This window comes from Taeniopygia guttata, chromosome 5 (genome assembly GCF_048771995.1).
Source record: "Taeniopygia guttata chromosome 5, bTaeGut7.mat, whole genome shotgun sequence".
Taxonomy (NCBI): Eukaryota; Metazoa; Chordata; class Aves; order Passeriformes; family Estrildidae; genus Taeniopygia; species Taeniopygia guttata.
Genome location: NC_133030.1, coordinates 60922071 through 60934758, shown reverse-complemented (window position 1 = coordinate 60934758; position 12688 = coordinate 60922071). Strand labels below are relative to the sequence as shown.

At 43.0% G+C, this 12688-nt stretch overlaps 1 long non-coding RNA gene across 1 annotated transcript; it reads right to left on the bottom strand.

Annotated features, from left to right (window-relative positions):
• Positions 1 to 3612: 3612 nt before the first annotated feature.
• On the bottom strand, positions 3613 to 11826 carry LOC140684354 (uncharacterized). Its single transcript, XR_012056569.1, has 2 exons — positions 9944 to 11826; positions 3613 to 3802 (listed from the first exon to the last, which is right to left on the bottom strand). It is a non-coding gene; the product is annotated as an uncharacterized lncRNA (long non-coding RNA).
• Positions 11827 to 12688: the final 862 nt, after the last annotated feature.

Sequence of the window (12688 nt, the reverse complement as noted above, 5' to 3'; positions counted from 1 at the left end):
CCAACCCCATCTCCCTCCCAGGCACTTTTTTTGTTTTCTTCCCAGGACAAACCAAAGAACAGAGAAGGGAAGAGAGGAACGAGGAGCAGGGTTGGTATGGAATTCTCCACCTGCACACCCAGCTATCCCATGCTTTGATTTGTTCAGGCTGCATTCAAACTCTGTTGCACCCACCACTGTCTTGAGGAATCCCCATCCGTGTTACCAGGGAATGAGAGAGAAGGAAGAGAAAAAAATGATGGAGCTGGGGAGAGTTGGCTGTGTCTGGAGAATTCAGTGTTAGGCACCAGCATGGAGATCTCCTCATTATTCCACAGCTCTGGAATATCCACCTTTTCTTCCTCCACCTCTGACATTCATTGCCATTTAGGGCAGGTGAAAACATGAGGTTATTTTGGTATAGTGACTTCTGAGCAACACTTTGTCAATTCCTTGCCCCAGCCTTGGTATAGATTGGTCCAAAGCAACAAAAACACATTTTTTTTCCCAGTTAATTAGTTCTGCAGAAGACAAGATTCTGGGGCTTGTTGGAATAGAAATGAAATGAAATGAAATGAAATGAAATGAAATGAAATAAAATGAAATGAAATGAAATGAAACAAAATGAAAAAATTAGTAATATAAAATACACATTTTGTATTTTATATAAACATAAAATAAATATTTTTAAAAAGTAAAAATAAAAAAGCTTGTGGCCAAATTTTTCTGTTCTTTCAGTCTTTTAAAATAATTACTACAGTGCTTCATGGAAGTTTTTTAAAATGAAAAGGTATCAGTCAGTCGATTAAACCATGTTATTACTTAATGCCAGATTTGTTTCATTTATATCTTTAGATCACCACAGTTACAGTGACATTGCTGCCAACTGCTAATTAGGTGTGGGAGGAAAGGTTTGTGAGGCTTTTTTTTTTTTACAGATGGCAATTGGGAACTACTCTGGTGCTGCCAGTACCAAGCTATAGGGGTGAGACCAGAAATTGATATTTCCATGGATCCTTTTGTACACTTCTGAGTGAGGTGGTTCCAAACACCCTCACCTGTGTGAGGAGGAGGCTGCTGGGTGTGGTGTTGGCTGGTGGCACAAAAACACATCCCAGCTCCTGCTGTGCTGGCCCCATCCCACCTCTGAGCCCCTCATCTGAGCATTTAGCTCCAGCTCCAGCTTTCCCCTGACTCCACGCTCAAGCTGATGTGAACAGATGGAGAGGCTGGGCATGAATTATATGAATGAGAGTTGGAAGCACAAGGAGAGAATGAAAACTGAGAGTTTAGCATGGAGCAGACACCTTTCTCAGCAGCACTAGGACCACAGGGATGTATTTTCCCAGAGGAGTGTGACAGCAGCACTCAACAAAGTTCACTTTTTACTGGGCTGAAAGCTCTTTTCCCTATTTTTAACGTACTACAGAGCCCCTATAATTCCCAAAATACCAACCAGAAATATTCCTTGCTAACAAAGTGGAGTTTATGCAGCAGGCAAGCCTTTCTATGTACAAGGCAGCATCAAAGAGGGGATCTAATGAAATTTTAAAAAGGAACAAGCCATAAAACTCAGATCAAAGACTCTGAATCGTTTTGCTTATTTCTGACACACCTGAACATTTCTTGGGAGAGTTTCTTCTAAAAGAAATAAATAAACCACCCTCTTAAAGCCACAGCAGGACATTCCCCCATACATTTACATGAATACACACACACACTTACTTATGTATATAGATAAAATGCCCAGAGTAAATCAGTTTGCAAGATTTGATTCTGCAAGACTTTGCTCAGGATGTCTGGATTTGGATGTGGGAGAGGAGCCCAGAGTGCCAGGCTGAGCTGGCCAGAATGAGGAGGCACAGCTGTCTCATCTGGCTTAGCAAGACATTTATAAGGTACTGATCTCAGGGTGTACAGCAGAGATGTTGAATGAATCATGAAATTTAATTTATTAGAATTATCGGAGAGACAGACAGACAAGGAAAATTTGACTTGTATTGAGCGTGTGAGGACATACCATCTAATTTGGAAGTTTTCACTCCCCTTTTAGGAATTCAAAAGATGTCACAGCTTTCCTTTTTTTAGGGGAAGATATAGATTAAAGCTGGATATTTTGCTGGAAAAGTATTTCTTCTTCTGGGTTTTATCAGAAGTGACATTGATCTCAGCTTAGTCCCTGCTAATCAGAATGTGCAATCAGACAGCACATCGTGTTTCTGCCTGCAGGTGAGGCCAGAATTAATACACCTGAGTGACCCAGGGGCTTTTAGTGGGCACCAGAGCCCTCTGCCCTTGGCCAAGGTTCTCTGCTGCAAAGTGAGACAGAGATCAACTCAAAACTCACTTTTTCATGGACAGGGCGGCATCCCAAAAATAGGGTTTCAGTTCTGGGGGGGTGCTAGGATCTCCTTTTGAGTTACCTAAACCCAGACACTCAAACTTTGCAAACCCAAACTTCCACCCCAAACGTTTGCACGGCATGAATCAAGCACTGGAAGTTAATCAGCATCATTAAATCTGTCAGAGCAGCAGGTTATTAAAATTACCACCATTCACTCTTGGAAATGGGAACTAAAAATTACGCCCTGGCTTTCTGAGCCTGTTTGTCTTGTTTTCCCACACTGCTCATGAATTACTCCAGTATATTACAATGTCCTCTATCCATCTTCATTAGCATTGTGAGCAAATTGTATTGGGCTGTAATGCAGCATTTTTTGGTTGTTTTGTTTTTTTTTTTTTTTTTTTTTGGTATTGTACAAACATACACGGTGTACAGAAAATGGGCAATTTAATATGAAAAGAATATTGTGCCTCAGAATTTTTATTTTCTAAACAGTCATTTCAGTTGGGAATTATTGCACGATTTGTGCATAATTTCTCATGGATAGTTATTTAAATATAAATAGGGAAAATATGTAAGTCCATATGGTGGCTATCTACCCTTTCTTGATGCCTCTCCATATTTTTAATAGTGCAATAAACAAAAGATAAAAACATCTCTAAGCCACACACTAGTCAAAAGAAGATAATTGTGCCTCTATGTGTTTATTGTAATTTGAATGTGCTTCAATTAACTTTCCTCAATATTTCCCAGTTCTTTTAAAAGAAACTTAAATTGGTTTTTATTTTGTGAAATTTATTTTCTGTGCAATAAGGAAAAAAAAAAGAATACCACAATGCCTTTGTTTACCTCATTATGGATACATCCTATGCAGAAGTGAAGCTCAAACTCTTTATTCCCAACAACCTTTATTTTATTTTTCCATTCTCACATGCTTCTTATCATACTTTAAGTAAAAATACCAAATTTCTAGTGCTCCCAAGGAAGAGGCAACTAATCATCACCCAATATATCACATATCAAAGTGTGGTAAAACATGAAAATGGCAGAAAAGCAAACTCTTGCACTTTTGCACTGCAGTCACTTTTAAAAGATGAGAATTTATTACCCTTTTCCTCCTCTAAATCATCAGGGCCACCAGAACAGAGAGAATATATCTGCAATGCTTGTTGTAATTAACCTTGAGGCTTTTATTTAAACAAGGTCAAACATTTTAACAGCTTTATAAATCAAGGTTGGGTCCGTGTGGCTCTACAGCATCAGCCTAATGACAAAATGCACCCTGAATATTTATTGAACAGCATTTATTTACAGAAAAAAATATCCTGCAGGCTTCAGGGGGACACACCCACAGGCAGAGCCGGCACTGAGGATGGATATCCAAAGCAAAGGCCCCAAGGTGATCTCTGGAATGCTGGAATGTGCTTTTTTTAGCTGCTTCCAAGGAGCCCAGCCCCAGGTATGGGCAAATTAGGTCATCTGCAAATGAAGTGCATTTTAAATGTGATTGCAAAATTACAGGAGGTAGATTGCAAACATCCCAATGTCTGCTGTTCCCATCCTTAATGTTGTTTGATTTTTATTTACTCTTTCTCCTGTGTCAGCCAGGTTTTACTGGAAGGAGAAAGGAGGAGGACATGTGAGTAGGGTAAGATGAACTACTGTCTCATAGTGAACATTAATCAGTCTCTGAAATTAACACCTTTGGAGTCCTCCAGCCATTCTGGGTTATCTCTTCCTTATTAATAAAAAGTGGCCTTTATGAGTAATTTTTTTCAGCATGGGGAACATCAATATTTCTATTTCACGCTGTAAATAAACAATAGCTTTCAAGTCACCCCCGTTCATAATTTCACACTCTGTTCAGTGTCCATATGAAGAATAACACAAGTCACAGTGCCTGACACAGTTCCTTTACCTGGTGCTCCTCTCCACTGGCATCCCTTACCAAAAATCCTCTCTGAAATCAAGGAGGTCCACATGGACAACAGATGGTCACCTATGTGTGTGACCCTCCCGGTGCCTTGTGAAGGCTGCCCTAGAACAGAGACTAGACTGAGTTAAAGAATAAAGTAGGGATTTATTGAAAGGCCTCAATGGATCCACCTTGGGCAGCACAAGAATCCAGTCAGGGCTACACCCAAGATGAAACAAAATGGTCCCAAAATGCACGAACGCTCACAGGGCTCTCACTTTGATCAGTTCTGCTCCATTGGCACCTTGAAGTTCATTGTCCAATTCCAGCTTCAGCCCAGGCAGTCCCATCCTGCTTGTTTTTCTCTCCAGCCCACGGTGTTTGTGCTCCTGGGCTGAGATTTGGATCATTTGTCCTTGGTCCCCAGCTAGAGAAGGAATTGTTTTGTCTCCCTGCTCTGTGCAGAGAGCTCAGCATCCCCTGGTATGAAGCCCAGATCCACACACTAAAGCAGCACAGAATGTGAAAAATAGAAGAGCTAAAACCTGAGGCATCACTCCCAGCTGTAAAATATCCAGCATCATTTCCTTAAATGGCTCAGGTAATTTCTCTTCAAATATTTCTTGGATGTGAAATGTTTTTCTTACCCTCATGGTGTATGAATTACCCAGACCACACTCCAAGCTCGCTCTCCTGAATTTCACATCTGGTTTGCCACAACCACCTTCCACTATGAGCTCTGAGTACCTGAAAACATTGGTGCTGCTGCAGCTGAGACCTCCTCCTGAACATGAACCTAAACCTCATCCCTGTCACCTGGCCACAGAATATTCTGTCACACAAGCACAGGATGGTTTGGGTTAGAAAGGACTTTAAAGGTCTCATTCCAATCCCCAGCCAAAATCACATCCCACCAGCCGTGGGGACTGCACTCGGTGAAGAGAGAAACACTCCAGCATCTGCATTCACCATTTTATTTGACTTCTCCTTCCATTGGTTCCCCTCCTTTGCCCTCCAATACTGAGCATTCTCACCACTGTAGAAACCCCCAGGAAAACAAAACAAAACCAAAAACCAACAAACAACAGTTGTGCTAAATAAGATTTTGATGTGTGGGTGTTGAAGTATCCGCGTGAAGCAAATTTCTACCCTCTTCTCATCAAAAAGGGAACGGGACCATGTGAGTGATGTGACCAATTACTGCCGAGCACCCCAGAGCAGCTTCTGGATATTCACATCCAATTGCTCATTTGGTGGAACAATTGGTTTGAACAGTTTGAAAAGGCAATGATATCAAATGTGTGGCGTGATTAAACGCAGCGAAATTACCAGCGGTTCAGCTGTAAAAGAAGCTCTGTTTCCTTCCCAGGGCAATTCTCCTCCCGAGTTTTGCTCTGACGGGAGCAGGGAACACCCGGATCTGTCAGGGGCAAAGGTCCAGCTGAGTTTTGGGGGCAGCATGTGGGTTCTTTGCTTGTTTTCCTACCTCTGTCGAGGTCGGGATTGAAGGTGCTCGAGATGGTGTTTCATGTTCGGACTCAGGTGTTTATTATTTCTTATCTGTGAAACACCCTCACAGCCGTGAGTTCTGCAGTCTTTCATTAGCAAGGCACAAAATGGCCAACTATCTCTTGTTACAAGGTCTTTTAAAACTAAACTGTCCAATTAAGAAATGACACTTAAATTATTTTCCCTTTTAACCTAAAGACTGATCTCTCAAAGCCCACAGTGCAGACTTTTCTGCCCAATTACAAAACATCACCCAAATCCATGGAGAAGAAGAAAGAAGAAAGTGAAGAAGAACAACTTGCCTTCACCCTAAGACTTTTATCTTGCTGCATATTTATTTCTATATTCTAAAACCCCAAACTCTAAGTTTTTCACCCTGTGATATTACACACTTCTAACCAACTACACACCCGTAATCCCAGTGCTATTAATCGATTTTGGAAGTCTTCTCCACAGCCTCAGGTCAAATGTAGTGCTCTCTTTTGTGATTCTGTGCCTTTCAGCACAGAAAGTTTAAAATTCTCAGCATCCAGGATTCCAACACAGCACGGACCAGGATGCTCATGGGAGCTTTGCTAAGGGTGCACCAAACCAAAAACCTCCTCTTCACCCTCATCTTCCTGCAGGACCACACCTCCACCCCAGCTGGAGCAAGGCAGAGATGGATTTTGCAATCACACCCCAGTGCAAATGTGATTCCAATCAAAGATTTTCGGGGCCAGGTCTCTGTGGGTTGAATTGTCCGGAGAACCAGCAAAGGCTACACGTGTTCCATCAATACCACCCACATTTGGGAATTTCCTGTACAGGCAGGGAACACCCCAAACCCTCAGTCCTGCTGTTTGGTTCATGCCTGTTTCTGTCATCACTGAAAATGGCTTATAATTACGAAAAATAGATCATTAATTCTGCCATACTCTTTTAAAAATGCTTATACAACATATCATACTTCACTTCTGTGGCTGACTCATACACATCCAAGCATTTTTTGTTGCAGCACACAGCACTGTGTTCTTCCCAGCTGGCAGAAGGGAGCTGGGAGCATCCGTGCGGAGGAAAAAGGTAAAGCATCCTGCAGGATCACATCTGCTGAGCCCTTGTCAGGGAGAGGGCCACAGGAGCACTGCCCAGCTCCAGCTGCCCAGGTCTGGACCCACCTCTGGCATCAGTTTCTCTCTTTCTGGTGATTCACATAATTGTAAAAAAGAAAAAAAAAATCGTCTGAACAAGCTACTGCCACACATTTTGTGAATGTGCAAAAGGCTTCTTGTTGCAGAAGGCTAAAATGATTAAACGGCCTTTATAAAATCTTCCCTGAAACTAGAGAACTTTTTATTTTCCATCCTTTCTTCTTGTTTCTTAGCCAGAGATCTGAGCTAATTTTCCTTATCCATAGGCTCCCCCATGCCCTCAAAAAAAAAAAAAAAAAAAAAAAAAGGGGGGGGGGGGAAGACTGTATTCACTAATTATACATCCTGAAAAGAATTTGGTTCAGTGTAAGATGATCCTAGTGATATGCTAATCCTTTTTTCTGCTTGGTGCAGCCTGAAGCCTGTGTCTAACATTTTTTTCAACTGTATGACAATAAAAGTTGTGGCAACAAAAGGAATAAATGGGCAGCTAAAGAAGGTATAGCTGAAACACATGGCAGACCAGTTCTCTCCTCTCCTTCTGGCTGCTCTTTTGTAGGCTCTGGTTTGGTATCCTCAAGTCAATAGCCGAAAGCCAGCCACCTTAGCAACTTAGTATGACACCCAAGCCCTCTCTCTTTACATTCATGAATAGTCAGCAAGCAGCAGACAAAATAGAACTAATCTTTTTTGACAGAATTGTTCAATTTTAGAGGAAAGGCTTTTGAGGCACCTTCCATACATTTGCAGAATATGAGGCAACAATGGCCACCACCACATTTTTGACAAAAGGACGACCAGGGGTGTGAGCGCGCACACGCACCACGGCCGACAACAGAAAATATTGCAGCCAAGTTCACGCCACTGCAGGATGTGCCCATTGTTAGGGGGAAGGCTGGCAGGCAAGAAAATAAATAAATTGTATATTTTTAAAATACCCTCCATTGTTTTGTTGCTGATTATTAAACATACACATCCCGATAATGCGTGATTAGGGTTATTTGTCTTGATTAGCCCAAGTTAAGAGAGCTGATTAATATCCACTCTATAATTTCCTGTCATAGGCTGATAACTTCATCCTTTTTTTTTTTTTTTTCTCTCTTTGGACCAATGAATCTTATTGCAAAACGCATTCAATCCTGCAGGATCTTGCCTGCATTTAAAAGCTGGTTTTGCCATATCAAAATCCTGTAGCACAGCAGCCACTCACAAGTCCAGTGTGTGCAGGGAAGGGCATTCCTGCTTTTCCCTTCTCTTCTTTACATTTAATACAAGCATATTTCTATCTCCAAAGACAGAAAGAAGGGAAGAGGTAATAATAATAATAACAATAACAATAACAATAACAACAACAACAACAACAACAACAATAATAATAATAATAATAATAATAATAATAATAATAATAATAATAATAATAATAATAATAATAATAATAATAATAATATAAATGCACCCAGTCTACGGGCAAAACCAGAAGTTAGCAACACGGTCCATGCAGCTGCAACACTGCATTTAAAATTCAGTTTACTCCTAGGAAGAGGGCTAATCCTGCCCCTGTAATTCCCTACAGCCAAAATGTACCCCCCTCCCTGAGTGACAGTGCAATGCAAAGACACTCGCACGCTTATCTTCCCCAACCAGATGGCCGACTTGGATCAATGCACACACGCCACGATCAATGGGAGCGATAAAGAATTAGGAAAACAGTGGTACATGCTCCCAGAAAGCTTGTACACTGCATAATTATTTTATGATTCTACACATGGCTACATGTGATACTGGAGTCAAGAAGGAAAAGGATAATTAGAGAGCCAGAAAGCGCCCGTACTGCACTACACACTTTGTCAGTCAGCACTTCCCACTCGGCTCAACTCACCGCCCTTATCTCCTCTCCTGCCCCCTTGCAAACGAATTTAGGGAATATGTAAAATATTAGGGGGAGGCGGCTTCTGGGTTACCGGGACGGGATACGGGAATTATCGTGTCCTGTGATACGGCAGCAAAAAGTTTTTGTGCGAGGGATGGGGCGGGAGTGTGCGAGCATCACCCGGGGGTGGCATCCTGGGGCACCCCGAACCCTTCCAGGGCTTTGTTGGGAGAGGGACGCATCCACACCCGGTCAGTAAAATACAGCTGCACGGTTACCCTGTGGGTTTGGGGTTTTTTCCCCCCTCCTTCCCTCCCAGGAGCGATTTTGTGATTGGTTCCTTGTATCCAGCCCGTTTTGGCACCGCGCTGGAGGGAAGAGAAGGGGAGGGGGCAGGAAGGAGCTGATGGAACGACACGGAATAAATCTCAAAGCTGGATGGTCACGGACCGAGAATCCGGATGGCAAAGAGCACATGGCCGAGATGGGGGAGCAGAACAATGCCAGGAGGAGCCGCAGCGCTCTGAGCGCTTCCCAAAAACACATCGTCACCGCCTGACGCCACCGAGCCACCGCCACCTCCTCGTCCTGCCGGCATCTCTGCCACACCACCCTCTGATTGCTGCTGGGGGACAAGAGGCATCTTCTCCCCGCGAGTGCCACACGGGCAGGACCTTCCTGCTGGTGGCACCTGCGCTTGTGGCATGGGGAGAGAGGGGTAGGAAATTCCTCAGATGGATTGTGGAGGGCTCACCAACCAACCAGCCGAGGAGCAGGGGGTGTGACAGAGAGCTGGAGCTCTGGGTGGAAAGGGGGAGTCACCAGTGTTCCTTCTGCAGCTGCCTTTCCTGCAGAGGTGTCACCTTTGGAGACCGTGGTCCTGAGATACCTGCCCGGGTCCTTCTGCAGGGATGTGGCAGAGAGGCTCACCCTGCATCTCCTTACCCAGTCCCAGCACAAAGCACAGCCAAACAGCACTTTTGACTAAATAAATGGGCACTGCGGTGGTGGCATGTTTGGAAATGTTCATTTTAAACACAAGGCTTTAAAATTGGGGTTTCTTCTGTTGACATTTGGCGTAAGTCAAGAGCAAAGCCCAGAGGTCCTAACATGGAGTAAAACATCTCTGATGTGCACTCCAAAAAATGATGTCCAAGTCACCCCAAAAAGCATCTTCACTTTACTCATCCCCTTACCCAAACTGCAGCAGGTTCATGAGTAGAAGCCACCACTGTGGACCTGTCTGTGAGGCTGGAGAGGTGATCAGGGACACTCCATGTGCAATAGGTCACTCACTGAGCTGGTGACTGCAGCTCCAGCCACCAACACTTCTGCTGGTGGCATCTGTGAGGAGAGGGATGAAGCTGATACTTAGAGATTCCTAATCAAGATGATTGGGATTTAAAAATCCTGGAGGAGTTATAGTCCTGGGCAGCTGTGCATGGGATTCCACCTGCAATAACCAGCCTGCTCTGGTGGGTGTTGTCCCTCACTGGTGTCACTGTCACAGCAGCATTGTTCCACCTGAGCAGGTGTACATTGACCAAAATTTTGGACAGAAAGATCTCTGGAAGAGGTGGACAGTGTGTAAGTCAAGTGCCTGTTTCAACCTCTTAATCAAAATGTGTCTATGAAAAAAAAAATCCAACTTTTAGGACAGACAGGAAATTTTTGTTGGTACTTCTGTTTCCTTTGATACATCACAGCTATGTATGGAAAACCCCTATAATATTTCCTTCTTTTAAAACTGCCATTTTTGGGTAAAAGTTTCATTAAAGACTTATCTCAAATTGAATATTTATCCTAGAAATTAAAAAAAAAAAATCTCATTTTCAGTTCTCAAAGTTCTTCCCTTTTTTTATGGCCAAATAATGATAGGCGCTTCAGATAGAGAAGGGAATTGTTTCCAAAATGCCTCATGAGAAATAATTGCCTCCACTAAGCATTGTTCCCACAAAGAAAAGGTTCTTTAGTGACACAGGTTCTGCCTTTGGAGTTGGCATCATACTGGGAAACAGCATAATTAGAAACGGAGAGATGTAATAACTCTTCAGGCTGGAACTGATCTGTGCGAGATCAGTTTTGCCTCGCTTGGAGATGGACTATCCATTTCTGGAGTGCAGTTTAATTACTTCTGTGGTAGCAGGTGGTAAATTCTGCATCTCCCCTCAATGGCAAAGCTCCTTTTCTCCTCAGCCCAGTTCCCTGCACCTTTGCTAGGCCCATTCTCTATTTGGTATTTTCCTGCTGTAGCAGCTTCGATGGACAAATCCCACTCTTTCTTGGGGCAGGAGAAGACCTGGAAGCACAACTGCAGCCAAAGAAAGCACATTGCCACTCAGAACACTCAGAAAGGATTTTTCCCAACATTCTGTGTATTAGTCAGTCATTCTAACACAGAATTAAATAACCTGACTGATGCCTTAAATTTTGGCAGCTGCTTTGGTTCCCTTAGGACAGGCAGGGATGACTAAAAGGTATGGGACACTTTGGCCATGTCTGCTGTTTCTTGGCCAGGCTGCTGCCAGAGGTTTTAAATATCACACAAATATCAATGTATTGTCTCTAGAATGGCTGGATTATCATCCCTTTTAACACCCCTGTGTTTTTGTCCTGTGATGGGGCTGGTTTGTGCACTCAAGGAGTAACTTGAAGTTCCCATGCTGTGGCCCCTGCTCTGGATCAAGACTGGAAGTGCAAATGAGTGTCCTGTCTTGAGAGAAGGTGTGAAAACCACCTGGGACCAGCCCATTTAAAGTCCACCAAATAAAAGGCAAATCACTTGAAAGAGAATAACTCTGCAGATCAGTGCCCAGAACCCTGTTACAAAAGGTGAGCTGAGGCACCTTTTGGTGCCTCTCACAGCAAGTGCAGGGTGAGACATCACATTTCTGTGGGTGGTAACACATAACACTGATATTGTTCCTAATAACTTACAGGAATTGCTGAAATAAAAGAAAAATATCATTTACTTCTTAACTTTTGAGAGGAAATCAGACTTAAATTGTCCCAGAAGCAAGTAGGCTGGCAGAGAAGCAAGCAACATTTTTTTGTGTCTTTTCTATATGTTGGGGTTGGTTTTGTTTTGGGTTTTTTTCTCTCTCAAAGCTACGTAGCAAATTCTCTCTCTCTCTTCCCTTATTTCCTGCTTAATTTTAGGTTTTGGCCTTGAACAGGAAAGCTGTTACCAGAGAGCAGAGCCTTGGACTCATGGAGGCTCTCAGAAAATATTGGTGCCATCTTCCATAAAACATTTTAAACACATGCTATTTGTTTTTAGTCTCCCTTCTGGTTTTACACCCTACAAAGAGGACATTTAATATGTACAATAGAATTAATAGGCATGCAATGTAAGCAGGACTTACATTCAAAATACACTTCCACAAAACAAAGGAGCAGCTGTGAAAATGTAGAGTCTGCTGAAAATTTTCTACTTGGGTATCACATTTGCTAAAAGATTTACTCTGCAAAGTTTTATCTAATTTCCCATTCATTCAATTAAGGAGAGAGATAAATTCCCAGATCCCAAGAGATTAGCGGAAACTATGTTTAGCTCCCCCTTAGCCTTGCGATCAAGCCCACGTTCAGTTTCATGATTATCACTCCAAAGCTTGAGTTTACAGGCTCTGTGCTGCTGATAGAGCAACACCTCCATCTTCCACCAAATCCAGAGGGATTTGAAAGTACTCAGGATAGCACAGATCTCTCCAGATCAGGAGGATTCCAACCACATGGGACAAAATACCCCATTCAGGCTAGGGCAGCTTAGTGAGGATTGGGTTTTGGGCAACCTGGTCTAGGAAAAGGCGACCCTGCCCATGGCAGGGGGGTTGGATCTTTGGAGCTAGATGGCCTTTAAGGTCCCTTCAAACCCAATCCATTTTAGGGTTTTACAGTTCTGTGAGTGTTATTTCAGCTTTTCTGGAAGGAATGGTCAAAGC